Genomic DNA, 19,057 nt, shown 5'->3' on the forward strand with positions numbered 1-19,057 from the left:
CCCAGCACTAGGGAGGGTGAGTCAAGAGGATTGCTATGAGTTTGGGGCCAGCCTGGGCTACATAGTATGTTCAAGGCCAAAACAAAACATTATAGGCCCATCCTTGAATCAAGGGGAGGGAATTATCTAAGGTTATAAATACTAAGAGATGGAATAAATCTGGGCTGTAACCAACTACCAGGAATTGTCAGACAGGGCAAATAATGAAAACCCTACTACATGCTGTTTAGAAGGGACATACTCAAAATATAAAAATGTAGAAACTTTGAAAATAAAAGGATGGGAAAAACCTAACCCATTTAATACTACCAAAAACAAGGCTGGCATCACTATATTAATATCAGATTAAGTAGACTCTAAGAAAAAAAAAAACACTACTGAAGGTAAGGGAGACTCTTCATAATGATAGATTTCATTTGGCAAGAAATCTCTGATTTTAGTAGAAAATGTTAACATATTCAATTACTAATCCTGTATCCAGGCAAATAAACTCAGTCAGATAGCTTTGAATAAAACTTGTGCTAGCTTTGTGACACTGGGACAAAATAACTGACACACAATTTAAAGGAGGAGAGTTATATTTTGGCTCATGATTTCAGAGGGTTCAGTCCATGATTGGCTAGCTTCAAAGCAGAAATACCATTGTTGGAGGGTGTGGTACAGGAAAACTCCTCACCTCATGGCAGCCAGGAATCAGAGAGAGCAAGGAAAGACCAGAGACAAAGGGACCAAGGACCAGATGTGGTCCCCAGGGTCACACACCCATGATCCACTCCCTTCAACTACACTCAACCTCCTGTTTCTATCACCTTTCAGTAGTGCTATGGGATTAGGATCTCATCAAAGGATCAATCCACTAATGAAGTTATAGCCCTGTGATCCATTTACTTTCTGAAATTCCTACCTCTGAACACATGAGACTTTGGGGGGACATTTTAGATCTAAACTATGACAACTATTAATGAAGTTGCAAAAAAAAAAAGGCCTATAAAGTACATTCCTGAAGTCTGTTACTTATGAACAAATTCAATAGTTATGTTAGTTTTGGTTCATGAAGATGGAGAAAATGTCAAAGGATCCTGAATCTTCAGGCTGGCTACAACCTAGCCCTATTTTACAGATTTAGATGTAAATTGTATACTTTTATCCCATTCATTAAATGAATGTATTAAGTTCCTACTGTCCTCCAGGCCCTATAGAGATGAAGGCTGTAGTTAAAACCACAGACAAGTAGTCTATTATTATATCAAAAAGTATAATGTGGTGTTACAAGTACAGTAATAGGGCCTTATATATAAGAGCAGTGCAGACCTGGTTAGATATGGTTGGTCCCTTCAAGCTCCTGCTGGAGTTTAATCTCCACTGGGAAATACTAAGCACCAATTTAATCTGACTCTGACCTTTGGGAGGTGATTAGAATTAGATAAGGTCCTTAGGGCAGAGCCACCATGATTGAATACTGGTGGCTTTATAAGAAGAGAGAGACCAAACAGCGCACAGACAACGTGCTGTTCCTGTCTCCTGCCATGTGCTGCCCTGAGCTGCCTTGACACTTTGCCAACAAGACCACACCAAACACAGCCTCTCATTTCTGTCACAATAAATCTCTTGTCTTTAAAAAGTAGCCTTTATGAAAAAAAAAAGTAGCCTTTATAGTCTCCCACCCTTGTTTAGGAATTGAACATGCCTTGCATGTGCTAGGCAAGCTCTCTAGCTACTCTCTGAGCTAAATCCCCAGTCTGAGGTATTCTGTATAGTATTGAAAAGTTGACCAATACAGGAACCAAGAGCTAACTCAGACATGGGAAACGATTTCTAAGCAAAGATGAAGAGAGATGGTAAGGCAGAGTAGATGGGTGGAACCACACCTCAAAAAGCTGGGCACTGTGAACACACAGTTGTGTGGGACAGAGAGCAGCAGGCATTGGGGAATTGGAGTGGAAAAGGTTGCTCAGGCTACAACTTATCTGGTGGCAAGAAACATAAAGTCATGCCAATTGGCTGAAGTAAAGGAGGACATGAATATAAAAACAGGCAGGGCTTCTACGAGACCACATTACCATGGGAAGGTTGGCCATCGTAGTAAGAACTCTCTGGCCTCCTTCCTCTCTCAGCATCTAGTCTCCAGTCTTGGCTTCAGGAGTCTGCTTCACTCTGAAGACTGGCTTTTCCATGTACTTGCCCACTGACACAAGGCCCAGTGTGGCTGTCCCCAGTAGTGGCCTTGGCTCTACCTTCTGCCTCACCCAGTCTGCCCTGTCCAGCCACTCAGCAACTCCCAGTTACTACAAGACTCAGTCACACGATCCTGGTTCCAAATTCCCAGGAGCTGTAACCAGACTGATGCAGCCACCAGGTGCTTGTAGATCAGAGGTCAGCCAACTATGGCCCAGCAGCCCAATCTGGCTTGCTTTCTGTTTTGGAAAATAAAGTTAAGATGGAACACAACTACACACATTTGCTTGCTTCTTGTCTATGGTTGCTTTTGCATTATGGATTTGAGTAATTGCAACAGAGAACCTATGGCTGCAAAAGCTGAAAATATTGGCTTACCTAGACCTCTTCAGAAAAAGTGTGCTAGCTCAGCATTGGAGAGCTGGATGTGGAGATGCAAGCCTGTGTAAAGACCTCAGGGGAATCTGACTCTGGTAATCACAGCTCTGAGGGTGGACAGCCTCCCACCCCTCTGCGGAAACAGGATACTGTGGGGGGAAAGTTGCTTTCAGAAAGGAACTGCTTGAAAGTTCTAACACAGGAAAGAAAATAATCAATCTCAAGTGTATGCTAAATTTTTTACACAAAGAGTGGAAGGGTGGAAGACAGTAACTCCTTAATCAGGAGAAGTTCATTACGATCTAAATTTAGGTGCATGTGTCACCCTCACCACCTCGAAATAATTCGTGGCAAATCTCTCAGCCCCTCCAGTCAACTCTGGCAGAGATGAACTGGCTGAGGCACCACATTCGATGTTCATCTAAAGTTTTAAATGCCCAGAAATTTAAATATTACTGAGAGAGACGGACAGGCCAGAGAAAATGGAACAAATAGATGGGAAGACAGAGGCTTAGACTTGGGGTGAGGGGATAAAGTGAAATATAGAATTTACCATTTGGAAAAATGAAGATCATTGTGGCAGGGCTATCAACATGGTGCAGGGGCAGAGTGCTTAACCAGCACGTGCAAGGCCTTGGGTTCAATCCCCAAGCCCGCAGGAGGAAACAAAGCCACATGGGGAAAAGTCTTTCAGAAGCAGAGTCTTTGGGGGTGAGTAGAACAAGCTATTAGAACTTAAAAAAGGTTGAAGATCATTCTAGTTCCTTGCTACTACAAGTGCAGCTGAACACTCAGAACCATGGCATTGATAGGAACTTGTTGGAAACACAAAATCTCAGGCCCTGGCCAGGTGTGGTGGTGCATGCCTGTAATCCCAGCACTCGGGAGGCTGAGGCAGGAGGACCACTTTGAGTTTGAGGCCAGTCTGGGCTACATAGTGAGTTCAAGGCCAACCTTGACCCTGTTTCAAAAAAAAAAAAATCTCAGGCCCCATCCTGACCCACTGACTAAATAACAATCTGCATTAAAAAAAAAAAATCTCAACAGATGACTGTTAAAGAAAAAGAAAATTCAGACTTTATCTAGAACCATCCCAGTAGGTATGAGGGGCACTGCAGTGGGATTCTGCAATCGAGAGAGGTTAGGGTCAGCTCCAAATACAGCATGGGCAATGGGGATTTATATAGCCAAAGTAGAGCTGGAGATTTAGCTCAGTGGTGGCACCACCTGCCTCACAAGCACAAGGTCCGGAGTTCGATTCCTAGTAACAACAACAACAAAAAACACCACAGGGGTGTTTAAGTATACAGCCAAAGAGCAGGGTAGAGGGCCCTGGGTAGAAACTTACTAAGAGAAACATCAGGGGTAAGGGAGAATTTCGGCTCCTACACCCGACAGGATTCTTGCTGAAGATGAGCACAGTTATAGGACTTCACCTGGTGAGGGTGGGTGAGGAAACCAATCAGTTGAGGCTGGCTAGACATCAAGGTAGGTGGCTCTTGCTAACCTGACTTAATAGGGTTCTTAATATCGTCTTCATGATAGGGCTGTTTTCTGTTTTGTTTTGTTTGAGAAAGGGTCTCCCTAAATAGGCCAAAATGGCCTCAAACTCACAGTGATCCTCCTACCTCAGCCTCCTGAGTGCTGCTGCCATGCACCGTGCCTAACCCTTGCTTTTAGAAGGAAGTCCACAGATGAACTTGGGAGCAAGTTAAAGTACCTGGTAATAAGTCCTCAATAAATATTAGCTGCTCTTAGTTTTAAACAAACATCCAAGAAGTCAGTCTACTACAATTTTTTTAAAATCACCTAAAAGGATTGTATGTGTGAAGCTAGAGAAGACTGTTTCTTCTTTATTGCTAGGAGAGTGAAATAAATTGTATCTGCTGCAATTGGCTGGCTATATAACAGAGTTTATTCAAAATTAAGTCCTGCCGTGGTGAAAATGGTTTTTGATAAATGACTTACTGTACATGTTTAGGGAAGGCAGTGAGTGTTAGAGATTTCATCTGGGTGTGGTGGCACATGCCTGGAAGCCCGACACTCTGGGAAGCTGAGGTGGGAGGATTATAAACCCAGGGTCCCAACCAAGAAGGCCCTGAATTCAATCCATAATACGGAAAAAATAAACAAACAAATAAATAGATTTCAGGTTACCTTGTATATAGCAACTTTTTGCTCTACAGTCTTGTAGGAGTTATACGCAGTCATTTTTAAAAACTATGGTCAATGGCCGCTCTGTCTTTTTGGCTGGGCAAGCCCCAGACCTTGGAGACATCCTTGGCTCCTCTTTCTCTCATATCTTCAGACTACATCTAGAATCAGAGGTCCCCTCGGTCACCTTTCACCTTCATAATCTCCTTACTCCCTTCTGCTACTCTTCCCTAGGCAGCTAGCTTCCTTCCTTCCTTCCTTCCTTCCTTCCTTCCTTCCTTCCTTCCTTCTCTCTCCTGTACTGAGAAATGACTCAGGGCCTGGCACAGCCTAGAACCAGCTGTCAAGGGTTCTACCACAGCGCTCCACCCTCAGCCCCTAGGCAGTATTTTTTTTTTTTTTTTTTTTTACGTAGCCAAAGATCCTCTTAAAATTTCTCAGTTCCTGCCACTTCTCAGCTCAAAACCCCCCTGGGATTCCCCATTTCGCTCAGAGTAATGCCCAAGTCTTCACGCTTGCCAGTCTTACAGGATCTACCCATCCCCCGCCGCCCAGCTTCATCCCGGGGCTCCTAACCACACCCAGGGCACACCCTGCCCAGCGACCTTCGCTCTCTACTTGAAACGTCCTTTCCCCCAGATATCTGCTTAGCTAATGCTCTTATTTCCTTTAAATCTTTCCTCAAATTTTATTGTCTCAGTGCGGCTGGCCTTGGCCTCCTTATTTAATACTGCAAATATCCCCGACCGTATCCTAGGACGCCCATTTTCCCCACCGCAGTCCTCCAACACACCAGCTGCTTATTCACTATGTTTTGGGTGAGCCTGTCTCCTCCACTACCATGCACGCCTCACGAGGGTAGCAGCCTTTGTTTTGTTGGCTTGTATATTTTAAGCATCTCGAAGGCAGTTGGCACATCACACACAGGCAACAAATATTTGTTGCATTAATTAATTAGTTTCATGGTTGCAGTTTTGTTGCAGTGTCTTATTTGGACAAAGACTAAACCAAATTGACAATGATTTAACCACACAAATAATTGCATGAATTGGGAATTTTCCATTTTCTTTTGGCTTCTCTTTGTTTTTAATTTCTTTTTATGCTACAATAAAAAAGCCCATGTGTCCTAAATATAACTCCTCCCTCCCCCCAGCCCCAGTACTGGGGATTGAACCCAGGGCCTTCACACTGAGCCACACTTTTAGGCCTTTTTATTTTTTATTTTGAGGCAGGATCGTCCTAAGTGGCACAGGCTGGGTCAAACTTGTGATTCTCCTGCCTCAGCCTCCTAGAGTGCTGGGATTATAAGTGTGTACCACATGTGGCTCTAACTCTGCTGTAAACTGATGTTCAGATTTCCTCACCTAAAAGTGCATGCCCCATGTGTTTCATAACACACCCTTGGTGCTCCATTCCCAGGCCTCAACCATACCCCACACTTCTGTATGCACACAGAAGGGGACCTTTATGTCCAAGTGTCTCTGCTTGGGCTGCTGTATTAGCAGGAGGGCCCTCTCCTTCAGACCAGGCTAGGAGTGTAGGTTGGGATAACTGTACTGCAGCAAAGAAATGAGAGGACAGGAGGAGCCATGCAGAGGAGGACCTGAGACTTGGCCTCTGCGGGAAAAGGATGAAACTCACTATTCACCCCATCCCACTGGGAGGACAGGAGGGGGAAACTGAAGGGAGCATGAATAATGTTGTATGCTGTAGGGCGTGGTTTATGAAACCCTCCCTTGGCTCCTTTACAAACTCTTCAATAAAAGCTACATGGCTTATACATATGAGGAGGGTGGATTTTCTTTGGAAGGGATTTGACTATGTTCTGATTCTTACTTCAAGGTTGGCCTGGGGCGAAAGGGAGGCTTTCAACAGCAGGGCTTCGCGAGAAGGTTTCAGGTGTAGGATTAGTACAATGAACACAGACTTATTCAAGCAAGCAAGAAAGGGACCATGAAAGTGACAATATTCACACTGAATCCTCCTTTTAGATTAGGATCTGACTACCCATCTTTTCTTTAAATGTGTTAAAGTCACCCAAGAAGGAAGAAATCCTCAGAGTCCCCCCTGTCCACCACTGGCACACTTGTGGAGTTCAGTTGCTTCCTCCATAAACAAGCAAGACCTTGAGGGAGAGGCCAAGGGAAGTACTCACAGCTAGAGTGGGAGAGCAGGTTCAGAAGCATCTGGAGGCAGGGCAACTGTGTTAGGCAGGCAGTGGCACCGCCGGGTGCGCCCTGGGCACTGGGCACAGGGGGTGGTGTGAGAGGCTGGACCGTGTTCTGGTCCCCTGAATCACATTTGGCTTCATATCATTTTCAGCCTAAGGTTTTATGGGTTTTTCAGTTTTGTTGTTTTGTTTTGTTTTTTGAGATAGGGCCTCAATATAGTTCAGGCTGGCCTCGAACTCACCATAGAGCCCAGGCTGACCTCAAACTCAGTGATCCTCCTGCCTCAGCCTCCCAAGTGCTGGGATCACAGGCAGGCACCAGTGTGCCCAGCCAACCTAAGGTTTTATGTTCTCTGTCTCTCACCACCTCTTATTTCCAATAAAAATTTTGCTGTCATTTAAGCAAATTCTTAACAAGAAAAACAATTTGGAGCCCTATTTTTAAAGAATTTTTGATTGAGTATACAAAATGTAAGTTCAGACTGTTAAGTCCTGAGTAGAGAGGTAAATAAATAAGGAGTAAAGAAATACCAGAGGAGTGCTGGCTTCAGCAGCACATATACTAAAATTGGAAGAAATACCAGAGGATCTGAAGATTCCCCTTAAAGAAAGTAAGGTTCTGCTTTGGAAACACAATAACAACTAACACAAACACAACTACTGGAAGATAAAGAACAATAAAATAGGAGACAGAGAGAGAGAGAGAGAGAGAGAGAGAGAGAGAGAAACCGTAACATTAGGATAGTTGGGGAACCTTTAAGAAAGAGGGGAATTGGACTAGGCTTTGAGGATGGAGAGTATAACTTCAGGAGTGTGGAAGAGGAAAAAAAAAAGGTAGCAGAAGGGATCAGTAGTTCCCATCATTGAAGGCTTGAAAGCCTCTAAAATTTAGACACCTATTATAATTGTACTACATAAGAAAGCTAAAAAATCTTTTAAATATTTTGTACCTAATTTTTTTAATCAAAGCTGTTCATAATGCTTTTTCTTTTCTTTTTGAGTTTGTTTTATTGAGACAGAAACTCACTATGCACTTCAGGCTGGCCTCTAACTCACTGTATAGCCCAGGCTAGCCTAGAATTTGAGATCCTCCTGTCTCAGCTTCCCAAATGCTGAGATTACAGGTGTGTACCGCCACACTGGGCTTCTATATAATGTTTTTAGAAGAATTACTTTTATTATTTTGACTGCTTGGCACCATAACTTGTGAATTGTGCCAGCAAGCATATTTTCTCTAAAAAGACACTTCAACACAGATATAAGCATGCACCCATAAATACATGCAGGTATTTGTGATTTTGCTTTTGGCAGGCTGTGGAAGTGACTCAAGTTCTGGAAGCAGAGCTGGCCTCAGGGGTGTGACTGGAGCAGTCCCACAGGCTGTGGCACTCAGAAGGACTGTTTTTAGGGGCAGATGTCTGCAGTTTCCTCTTAATGTAGTTTTGTTTTGTTTTGTTTTGTTTTGGTACCTGGGATTGAACTCGGGTCCTTGCGCTTGCACAGCAGGTGATGAAACTACTGAGCTAAATCCCCTGCAGTTTCCTCTTAACTCTTGGACTGTGTCTCCTAGGCGAGTCTGATGGGGCAGCACAGACACAGGGAGAGCAGGAAGACCTTGCGGCACGTGGTCCATCCATCTCTCCGCTTCCGGTCCTCAACTGCTGGCTCTCTCAGGCCCTAGCTCTCTAAACCCTGCTTGGCCTTCCCCAGTCTGCCCCGCTCAGGGAGCAAGGTGCATTTCGCCGGCACCTTCTTCCTTGGGCTAGGAGCTGGGGACGGAATGGGAAGGTCCATCTGTAGCTTGCATCATCTTGGGGCAAGGGGTGACAGCAGCTGTCCCGACTCTGGGCTGGCAATGTCACTGTGCATTTGACGAGTGTCCTGCCAGCCATGAGCGTCTCGCCCATCTGTAACCCTGAGTACCTCGTGCCTTCTGGTGAGGTGAGGAGTGCCTGTTTGTGGGCCCTGGGGGCAGAGCGTGTAGCCGAGATTGGCACCCGCCCCTTGCAGGGCTCTTTTCTGTCCTGTCATCCTGGCTGTGGAGGGCAAGTGAGAAACCAGTCTAGACTGAGGCCCACGCTCTCCCTCCAAGTATCCTGTGACCGCAAAAGACACACAAAAACTACAGGAGAAAAGGTATCAGAAGAAAGAAAAGACTCTTAATAGCTTTAACAGCATTTTTCCCTTTGCTTTTTTTGTGGTTGGTTTTTTTGAGACAGGTCTCACTATCCAGTCCAGGTGGCTTCAGACTCTCTGTAGCTCAGGCCGGACTTGAATTCACAATCCTCCTGCCTCAGCCTCCAGCCTCCCAACTGGTGGTGTGTCACCATGCCTGGTTTCTCCCTGTCTTTTGAACAAGGTGACCACATTTTCATTTTTCAGTAGGCCTTGCAAATTACATAGCTGGCCTGTCTGAGGGTATTCTATTTCTTTTTTCTATATAAGTAACTAATTATAACATCAGAAGCAGTGATATGAAAATAAGCCAATTTTTACAACACATAGTACTATTAATCTTTGATTACATTTGATAGGTTAAGAAAAGGGAAAGCAATTTTTCCCATACTCATAAAACTCTATCATTAAATTCACTTTATTATATGATTTAAAATTAATAAGCAGGGAAGGAAATTTAGTAGTTGTCAGTAAAATTCCATTTTAAATTGCAGTAATTTCTTTTCTGGATGTGCTTGATATCCAGCAATCATGATATAAAATGTTGCTTGTGTGTAGATTATATTACAGAAGATAATTTATTTTCAGCACTGAGGCAGTCAGGTTTTCTAAGAATAAATTAAGCATTAAAAGTAATTGAATCTTTGAAATATGCATTTCTTGCTGATATGATTGCTGTCTCTTGTGTCAGGAAAGTGATATAGCTTGATAGAAAGAACCCAAGATTCTGAGCTAGCTGTCAATTTTCTCTTTGTAAAATGATGACCTTCAACTAACTAGAAAATAACTGAGATTCCTTCTAATCCTAGAGTTCAGTGATACTTGAATAATATGCTTTAATCTTGTAAATACACGCACACTATTTTGATTGATTAAATACGACTGAGCTTGATGTGGTGGCACAGACCTGGAATCCCAGCACTCTGAGATGCTGAGGTGGAACACAAGTTCCAGCCCAGCCTTTACAACTTAGTGAGACCTTGATCAAAATAAAAACTTAAAAAAAAAAAAAGCCTGAAGATGTAGCTCAGTGTGAAGGCCCTGGGTTCAATCAATACTATATGCCATTCAAAACAAAACAAAACAAAAAAAATAAAACTACTGCTAGCTTTCATAACTATGGGGTCTTGGAATACGGTGCATAAAAGGAATGGCTTATTTCTCCTGGGACACATCCACCTCTGATCCAATCAGCCGTGGCTAGGGAGAATGTGGTAGAATAGAAACAGGGCAGTCAGGTGAGGAAGGTCCAGGCAGGATTCTTCCAAAGGCTACAAATTGTTCAGGAAATAGCTAGGTATATAATTCAGCCAATGGTGGTGTCACCTCGAACAAGTCTGGAATATTATTGACTTTATTTTCTTTTTCTTTCTTTTTTTTTTTTTTTTTGGTACCAGGGATCGAACTCGGGTCCTTTCGCTTGCAAGGCAGAAGGTGAAACCACTGAGCTAAATTCCCGGCCACTGACTTTATTTTCTTACCAACAAGTACTATATTTCACATTCTTTTACGATATATTTTCACATCCCTAAAAGAAAACACGCTAACCTTAATTCAGCTAATCTGGCCTTTTTTGGGTGTCCTTGTTGCCATTTAATAGAGAAATACACTGAGTATCTCACAAATTGCCTCTCTGTGTTGGGCTACTGCTCTTGGATCAGGTCTGTGTCTTCTTTCTTTCCCAGATGAATTAAGAAGCTCAAATACCACAAGTTAAACTGCAAATATGTGATGAAACATGTTATGGCTTGTGTTTAGATGTTCCTTCAAAGCCTCATGTGGTCATAGGTGGGGCTTTTTCAGAGATGGCCAAACTAGAGTATGTGATTGATTCATGGTGCAGTGCTAGATTAAAGGGCACTAGGATTAAGGGTGTGAGTGCTACCTGCCCTAAGTAGTCTGAATGAGATAAAAGGGGCAGCAAGACGCTGTTAACATCCCTTGCTGTTTTTGCTACCTTGTGGGCACCATGAACTGTTTTCCTCCACCATCCTTGTCTGCCATGTGCCACTCTGCCTTGGAGCCAGCTGACTATGGACTGAAACCTCTACAAACTGAGCTAAATAAACCTTTCCCCCTTTAACTTTGTGTGTCGGGTATTTTGTCACAACAATGAGAGAAAAGTAGCTAAGACAGAATGAAATACGTTTTTGTTTAGTTTTGTCTGTTTTTAAGATAGGGTTTCACTATGTATTCCAGGCCAGGCTGGAACTCCCTATGTAGGCCAAGCTGGTCTTGAACTCATGATCCTCCAGCCTCAGCCTCCCATGTGCCCAGATAACAGGCATATACCACCATCCCTGACTTGAAATACCTCTAGCCTATTCATTATCTCATGATTTTAAACATAAATTGTGTATTAGAGGTAAATTATTCCACCCACCTTCTCTTCTAAAAGATTTTTTTTGTTGTTATTGTTTTGTTTGTTTTTGAGACAGGGCCTTGCTATAATTCAATCTGGCCTTAAACACTCAGTGGATCCTCCTGCTTCAATCTACCAAGTACTGAGATTACAGTTGTGTGCCACCATGCCTGCCCTTTTCAAAAGATTCTGACACATGGTTCCATCAAATCAGAACCCTTGGGTGTTGTAGTATGTGGCCCCACCCCACCCTGGACTCAGGCAAGGTGGTCATGGGTGGACAACTGGGTGGCAGAGCTGCACTCCCCTGTAGACCCAAGCCAAGGAATTTCTCCTATGGAACATTAGTGCGAGGAGATGCAGAATCTGAGGGAGTGGGTAGGTAAGTCATTTTCACAGGGACACCCCAAAGAGCAGCTACCCTCTTTCTACCTGGAATGGTTCGGCTTGGTTGTATCAATTTGATTGGCTTGGGGTCTGTCGGGGGACTGGTGGAGCACACTTCTGGGTATGTCTGGGTGGGTCATGGAGCTATGACCTTGGGTACTAGATCTGTTCCCTGGCCCCCTCTCTGGTACTGTTCCCCTACTCTGCTTTGCAGCTCCTATGAACTAAGCAGCTTTGCTTTGCCATGCCCTTCCGCCATGAAGTTCCTGCCTTGAAGTCAACAGCCTAAGAACTGAATGCCCTGAAACTGTGAGCTAAATTACACCTCTCCTCATTTAAGTTGTGAGTATCTAGTATTGTGTCCCAGGAACAGAAAAGCTATAGCTAATACACCATCCTTGCTTTTTCCCCTGAAATCTGTGAGACTAGCCTCTCTCTCTCTCTCTCTCTCTCTCTCTCTCTCTCTCTCTCTCTCTCTCTCTCCTCTCTCTCCTTCTGTCCTGTCATTTTCTTCTAAAAGACAGGCTCTTACTGCATTGCTTAGGCTGGCCTGAAACTCCTGGGCTCAAATGATCCTCTTTCCTCAGTCTCCTGAGGAGCTAGGACTACAGGTGTGGGCCACAGTGCCAGGTTGAGATTAGTATTCTTCAAGAATATAATGAACACTTGAATTCATCTTAATAGGAACTTTCTCTAAATTAAAGGAAAATTCTAAAAATATTTTTTCCTCAAAAAAGTCAGTTATTACCTAAAGCAATGATTCTCAAAGAGTAGCCTACCTCAGAATTCAGCCGGAGGGCTTGCTAAACACAGATTGCTGGGGCCCACCCTAGAGTTTCTGATTCAGTACATTACACGCCCAGCTAAATATTTACCTTCCTGGTCCACTCCTTGAGAAACAACGTCCTAATAATTATCACCTACAACCCATGTCTATTTTTTAAATTTTTTTTGGTACCAGGGATCGAACTTGGGTCCTTCTGCTTGCAAGGCAGGCAGAGGAACCACTGAGCTAAATTCCCAGCCCACATACAACCCATATCTAACATGAACCTTGAAAATTTGAGATTCTTTAGAAGAGTACAGTGGCTAAGAGCTCATGTCCTGGAGTAAAGCCAAATATCCTAGCTGCAAATCTTGGCTCTGCCACCTACAACTAAGGGTAGGCAAGATACTCAATCCTTCCTGTCTCCTTCACAAGGACAGTGGAGCATATCGTAGACAGCCCCAGCCCACGATATGAATGTGATCCCCGAGAGCTGCACAGAAGGGACATCGGGTGATGAGCACCTGACCCAGTGAGGGGTGATGACTATGTTGTTGAAAGGATTAAAGGGGCCTGGCGCATATGAGGGTTAGAATAGTGCCAAATACAGTAAAGACTCATAAGTACTGTTACCAAATGGTCCATGTGCTGGCTGTGCAGACAGTCCTAAGAGCACACTGCCGAGGTCTGAACATGTGCCCCCTAAGTTCAGGTGTTGTCAGTATGATGCTCTGAAGTGGTGAGATCTTTGAAAGGGATTAGGCCATGAGAGCTCCTCTCTCATGAATTGGATTTAGGCCCTTGTGAGAGTGTCTTCATGCACCATTCGATTTACTTGCTCTTCTACTCTCAACCATGGGCAGACAAAGCAAGAGGCCTTAATAGATCAGATAGCAGCACCTTGATCTTGGAGTTCCTGGCCTCCAGAACTGTAGGAAATAAATTTCTGTTCTTCATAAATTACCCAGCCTGTAGTATTCTGTTACAGCAGCACAGGAGGACTGAGCTGCATGTACTCTAACTGTACCCTTAGGTAAGAGTTAAAGGAATGCAGGTACCACTGTGCAAGTGCAGTAGATTGAAAACATTTTTTTCTAAAGGACATGATTTGGGAAGCAAGGAAGAGATGAAACAAAAGAAAACACCAGCTCTTGCAGGCTAAGGCAGGAGGATCAAGAGTTCAAGGTCAGCTGGGCATGGTGGCATACATCTATAATTTTCGCACTCGGGAGGCCAAGGCAGAAGGATCTTCAGGAGTTCAGGGTCAGCCTGGACTATATAGCAATACTCTGTCTCAAGAAAAAAAATGAAGATTTGATCCTGCTTCCCTGGGTCACTGGCTCAGGCTCTCTGTGATTGCAGTCAAGGTGTTGGCCAGGGCTGCAACTTCATCTGAAGACTAGATGGGACAGAAAGACATCAGCTTCCCATGAGGCCTCAGGTCCTCATCAACCATTGGCCAGAGACTTTGGTTCCTTGCCCTGGAGACCCTTCTACAGGGCTGCTTATAATGGGACCATGGGGTTTGAGACAATGAGAATGACCAAGTTGGGAGAACTGGTCTTGCTAAAACCTGATCTCAGAAGTGACATCTCTTCACTTCTGTCACATTCTGGTCGTTAGGAGCAAGGCCCTCAGTCCAGCCCACCTCAAATGGGAGAAAGTTACCCAAGGGAATGGATACCAGGTAGTGGGGGATCATTGGGGTGATCCTAGAAACTGCCCACAAATGTATTATATTCACCCAATGGAATATCATCCTGCGACGAAGGTGGTAAACCACAGATATGCCACAAGTGGATGAACCTCAAAAACATAACGCTAAAGGAAGCCAGACACTTATTTCCCATCCTAAAAGAGGCAAAACTATGGAAGCAAAAAGCAGATTAGTGGTTGCTTAACACAGGAGTGTCAGTAGGGGAAAAGAGAACACTTGGGGTGACAGATATGTTCTAAGACTAAATTATAGTGATGGTTGTACAACTCTAAATTTACTAAATATTCAATCAATTGTATGCTTACAAAAAAGATGACATGGCATACAAAACAACTGGCCTGTATTCAAGATGGCAGTGTCACAAAAGACAAAGGAATTATACCAGATTAAAAACACTAAAGAAGTGTGACCGCTGACTACTATGCATGATCCTGGACTGGGCTCTGAATTAGGCAGGAGAGTGACGCAAGGGATATCATGAGAAATTATTGGGAAAACTGGAAACAAAATAGCTACAAACAGACTATAAATCAGTATTATATCAATGTTAAAATTTCCAAATAATTAGAGCTGGGGATTTAGCTCAGGGGTACGGTGCCTGCCTGGCAAGGGCAAGGCCCTAAGTTTGATTCCCAGTTTAAAAAAAAAAATCCAAATATTTAAGCAGGGCATGGTGATACATGCCTGTAATCCTAGCACTCAGGAGACTGATGCAGGAGGATTGCTGTGAGTTCCAGGCCAGCCTGCGGTACATGGTGAGTTCAAGGCCAACCTGAACTACAAAGCAAACCCTTGTCTCAAAAACCAAACAAAAACACAAGAAAACACCCTGAAAAAAAAAGAAGGTCCAAATAACTATCCTGTGGTTGTATCTTTAGTCTTAATAAATTCATACTATTTAGGGGTAAAGTGGCACACTTTCTGCAACTGCTTCTCAACTAGTTCAGAGGAAAGAGTATATGCACATACACAGAGTGGAGGAGTGATGGAGTAGAGGTGGTCAGTCGTTACTAATTGGTCAATCTAGGTGAAGGGGTATGGGAATTCTTTGTACTGGTCTTCCAACATTTTTGTCAGTTTAAAATTATTTCAAAATACAAATTTTAAAAATAAACTACATCTTTGAACAGAATTCTCCCTCTGTTCCTCAGCTTCCTGCTAGGATCAAACACAACTACCAACACAAACAGGAAAACTAACCAGAGAAAGAAGGAAACATGATTTTGTTTTTACCTCCTACTTTATTGTTGCTCCTCCACCCTCTGTTTTATTTAGTTCCCACAGTACACATTATAACAATGGTTTTTGGCCTCAGCTAAACATTATGATCACCGAGTTTTAAAAGTCCCTGTGCTTTGTCAATGACTAGGCTGACAAATTTAGAAGCTCTGATATCAGGCATAGTCATCAGTATTGTTTTGTAAAGTTCCCCCATGATTCTATTTTTTTGTTTGTAGCTCTGAGCTACATCCCTGGCCCTTTTAATTTTTTAAATTTTGAGATAGGGTCTCACTAAGTTGTCCGATCTGGGCTTGAACTTCTGACCCACCTGCCTCAGCCTCCTGAGTACTGGGAACACAGGCATGCACCACCACTCAGGACCTCAGGTATTTATACTGTGCAGCCAAAGTTGAGACTACGGCCTTGAACCTCAAGCTTTATCATCTCTGTTTTACAAATGTCAGAGACGAGGCCTGAGTAGATTCAGTAATTTATGAAGCTTGTGGAAGTGGCCACACACAGAACAGGGGAGGGCAGTGGGTCAGTGAGACCCCACCTGCAGGCTTTCTGCAGCCATCTCCTGGCTGCCTTCTGTCTCCTCAGGGCTTTACAGAAACCAGACCTGCAGACCCATTCACAAATTTACATGGACTTATAAAAATTGAACACAAGAACATAAGAGATGAGAAATCAGGGGACAGATTCAATCAGGAAAGCCTTTGCTAAGGGGTCAAGAAAGAGAAGTTGGTATTCCTGAACATGTCATCTTCTTTCTTTTCTTTGCTTTTTTAAACTTTGGAACGCTTCACGAATTTGTGTGTCCTCTTGGGCAGGGGCCACGCTAATCTTCTATGTATCAGTCCAGTTTTAGTACATGTGCTGCTGAAGCGAGCACTCCCTTCTTGTGAAAACATATCATCCTTCCATCTATTTTTTCTATAATTTTCCTCCTTGGGTCCTCCTTAAATTTTCCTCAGTGAGACAAAACATTTGAAATTGCAATGCAAGAAATTTCTAAAAGATTTTGCTCCCAATTTACAATGGTTGAATATGTCTCCCTTAAGCCATATTTCTCCATAACTTGTAAATCACTAGGCAGAATTATGCCTCATTTTAGCTCAGTCCTGTCTATTAATTTTTCATATTGTGGAACAGATTATATACAGATAATGTGCACATAACAAACCTTAATTGCTGCTGCTCCTGGGTTTCCCAAACATTTAGAAATAAGCCCTTATCAAGTGCTATTTAAGATGAAGAAGGGGAAATTTGACCCACAGTTTATCACTTGTCTCATTAGCATACTAATATGACTACAATTTGCATTTGACTAGGGGGTTGTTCTTTCACCCCTGTAATCTTGTTGGCAGAATAGCACAGTTTTTGGTTGATTTTTAAAACAAATTGTCTAGCTACACTAGGGAAATAAGGTGATGTTAATACAAGGAGCTTGGAAGTGAATTAATTGCTCTGAAATAATTCCTTGTTGGTTCAGCCCCTTAGGTGGTGTTATTTGCACAGCTCTTGCAAATGCTAATGATCAATTCACGTTGGCATTTAAATAAAATCAACCCTAAGACATTTCTCACACTTCCTAATGAATGAATCCTTTTTGCTTTGTCTCAAGTTACCTAAGTCCTGTGGTGATCTAGGCTGGCTCTACTTTGATCCTTTAAAATGTGGCTGAGGCCTTCCCATAACTTTTTCAGTCCAGGAGCTCAGAATGACCTGGCTCCCTCGCAGCAGCTTACCATTCAAAGCATTTACCTTGATGTGGATGCAAGAAGAGAAGTACCACTGGATCTTATTGATGGCAATCTATAAGATATTTATCATAAAACTGTAATGAAATAACTTATGCAATAATATGTTAATTTAAAATAAGCGGTACTTTGGTTCACAAAGTCAATTTTCTTCACAATTCTGGTCACAAACCAAACTGGATGAGAATCGAATTAAATTTCCCCGTAAGATCAACATTGAACCTAACCATTGAATTTGATTTAGTTCTCATCCAACTTGGTTTCGGACGAGAATCGTGGAAAGAATCAAGTTTGTGAACCAAGGCACCACTGTATTCTAAAAGTACTTTCAAAGACCCCTAGTAAAAAGTGCATTCACTGTATATAGAATCATATACCTCTGCTGTAATGATGCTGTTTACTTCTGTTTGTGTACCAGCTCCAAATATATACATATATATTTGTCAAAAAGAAACCTTTCTGCTTGGAGACACCAAACTCAGGCCCTTCAGCCCCCCAGGCTGAGATTTCTGCGATTAGATAATCCATGCCCATTGCACATTTTGGCCACAAGTTCCTGTCAGATTTCTCTGTCTCAGGCAAAGTGCCTAAAACTCCCTTACATTGGAGAAGGGGTTTACAATCCCTGTTAATTAGGAGCCCCAAACAATGAATCAGTATAGGCAGAATTTCCGGAATGCAAACAGGAGAGAGGATGATGAGTGGGCTGCGGTAGAGTCCTATTTAGACACTAAGGTGACTTCCTACACCATCTCTACTCAAGAAATAATTCAAGAGGAAGAATAATGAAAGGAAGAACATGGATCACTGTCAAGTGCCTACTATGAGCAAGACACCAGGATGAACACATTTAACCTGTATTATCTTGTTTAATTCCCTCAGCCACCATAAGGCAGGCATTGGTTTCTCTACCTAATTTACTAAATTGCCTAACATTACCCTGTAAAGTGGTGAAGTTTCAATCCCACTCTAAAGCCTACTTTCTTTTCACAACATCATGCTACTGTCACAATGAAAAGAGGGTCCATAAAATATGAAAAGAAAATAGATCTGAGTAGGTGATATCCGGTTGAGGGAAACACACAGTTTGGAATTAGACATGCCAAAAAGGTTATATCGCTCAGGATATTTGAGGAGAAGACAAGATCCACCCTGGACTTCTTGGCTACTCAGGCGTAGAAGTTTCCATTGTCTGGGTAGAACAAAGGCTTTCAGAAGTAGACTTCATCCACATTGAGCAAAGTTGAACTGTGACCCTGTATTATTGCCCTACTAGTGGCAGTGGTTTTCAGAAAATAGTTTTATATCTTGTGGCTTCAAGATTAGCCTGTGAGTGTTGCCCTCCCTGGGAATTTACTGAGAAGAGAGTGTAAGAGGAAAGCAGGGCGTAGGGAAGGAGTTTCTCCAGGGTTAGAGAGGAATGGGATGTGGCACATCTCCACTGGATATTACCAAGGTGGACTTTGCTCCAAGAATGTGAGCAAATTCTTGAGGGGCGGGGGGGGGGCAGTGGGAATGGTGTTACCTCCACCAACAATTCACCAACCTCATCACAAACCCATCATGAATGTGGTACTGGATTTGGGAAGGCACTAATAGATCCTAGGATGGCTCCTACCTTCATGGAGCTGATTATATGATGTGGAGCTGAGCATGGGACCCTGAAGTGCTAACCACACCTCCTGGGTGGGCGTGTATGTTGGAGGGGTAGTGGGGAAAGTGAAGGAGAGGAGACAGGAAGGAACCTGGTAATAAGGAAGGGCCTCCTGGGGGACAGGAATGGGCCCTG

At 43.2% G+C, this 19,057-nt stretch overlaps 1 non-coding gene and 1 pseudogene across 1 annotated transcript; one reads left to right on the forward strand and one right to left on the reverse strand.

The window, feature by feature from the left end:
- Positions 1–8,767: 8,767 nt before the first annotated feature.
- The window catches only part of LOC101718266 (small ribosomal subunit protein uS5 pseudogene), a 28,477-nt pseudogene continuing 18,187 nt past the window's right edge, over positions 8,768–19,057 (forward strand).
- Positions 16,295–16,400, reverse strand: LOC147826977 (U6 spliceosomal RNA). Its single transcript, XR_015453310.1, has one exon. It is a non-coding gene; the product is annotated as a U6 spliceosomal RNA (small nuclear RNA).

Source organism: Heterocephalus glaber, unplaced genomic scaffold (genome assembly GCF_053883595.1).
Source record: "Heterocephalus glaber isolate CG9 unplaced genomic scaffold, H.glaber_assembly_v1.0 deba00001457, whole genome shotgun sequence".
In the NCBI taxonomy this organism is placed as follows: Eukaryota; Metazoa; Chordata; class Mammalia; order Rodentia; family Bathyergidae; genus Heterocephalus; species Heterocephalus glaber.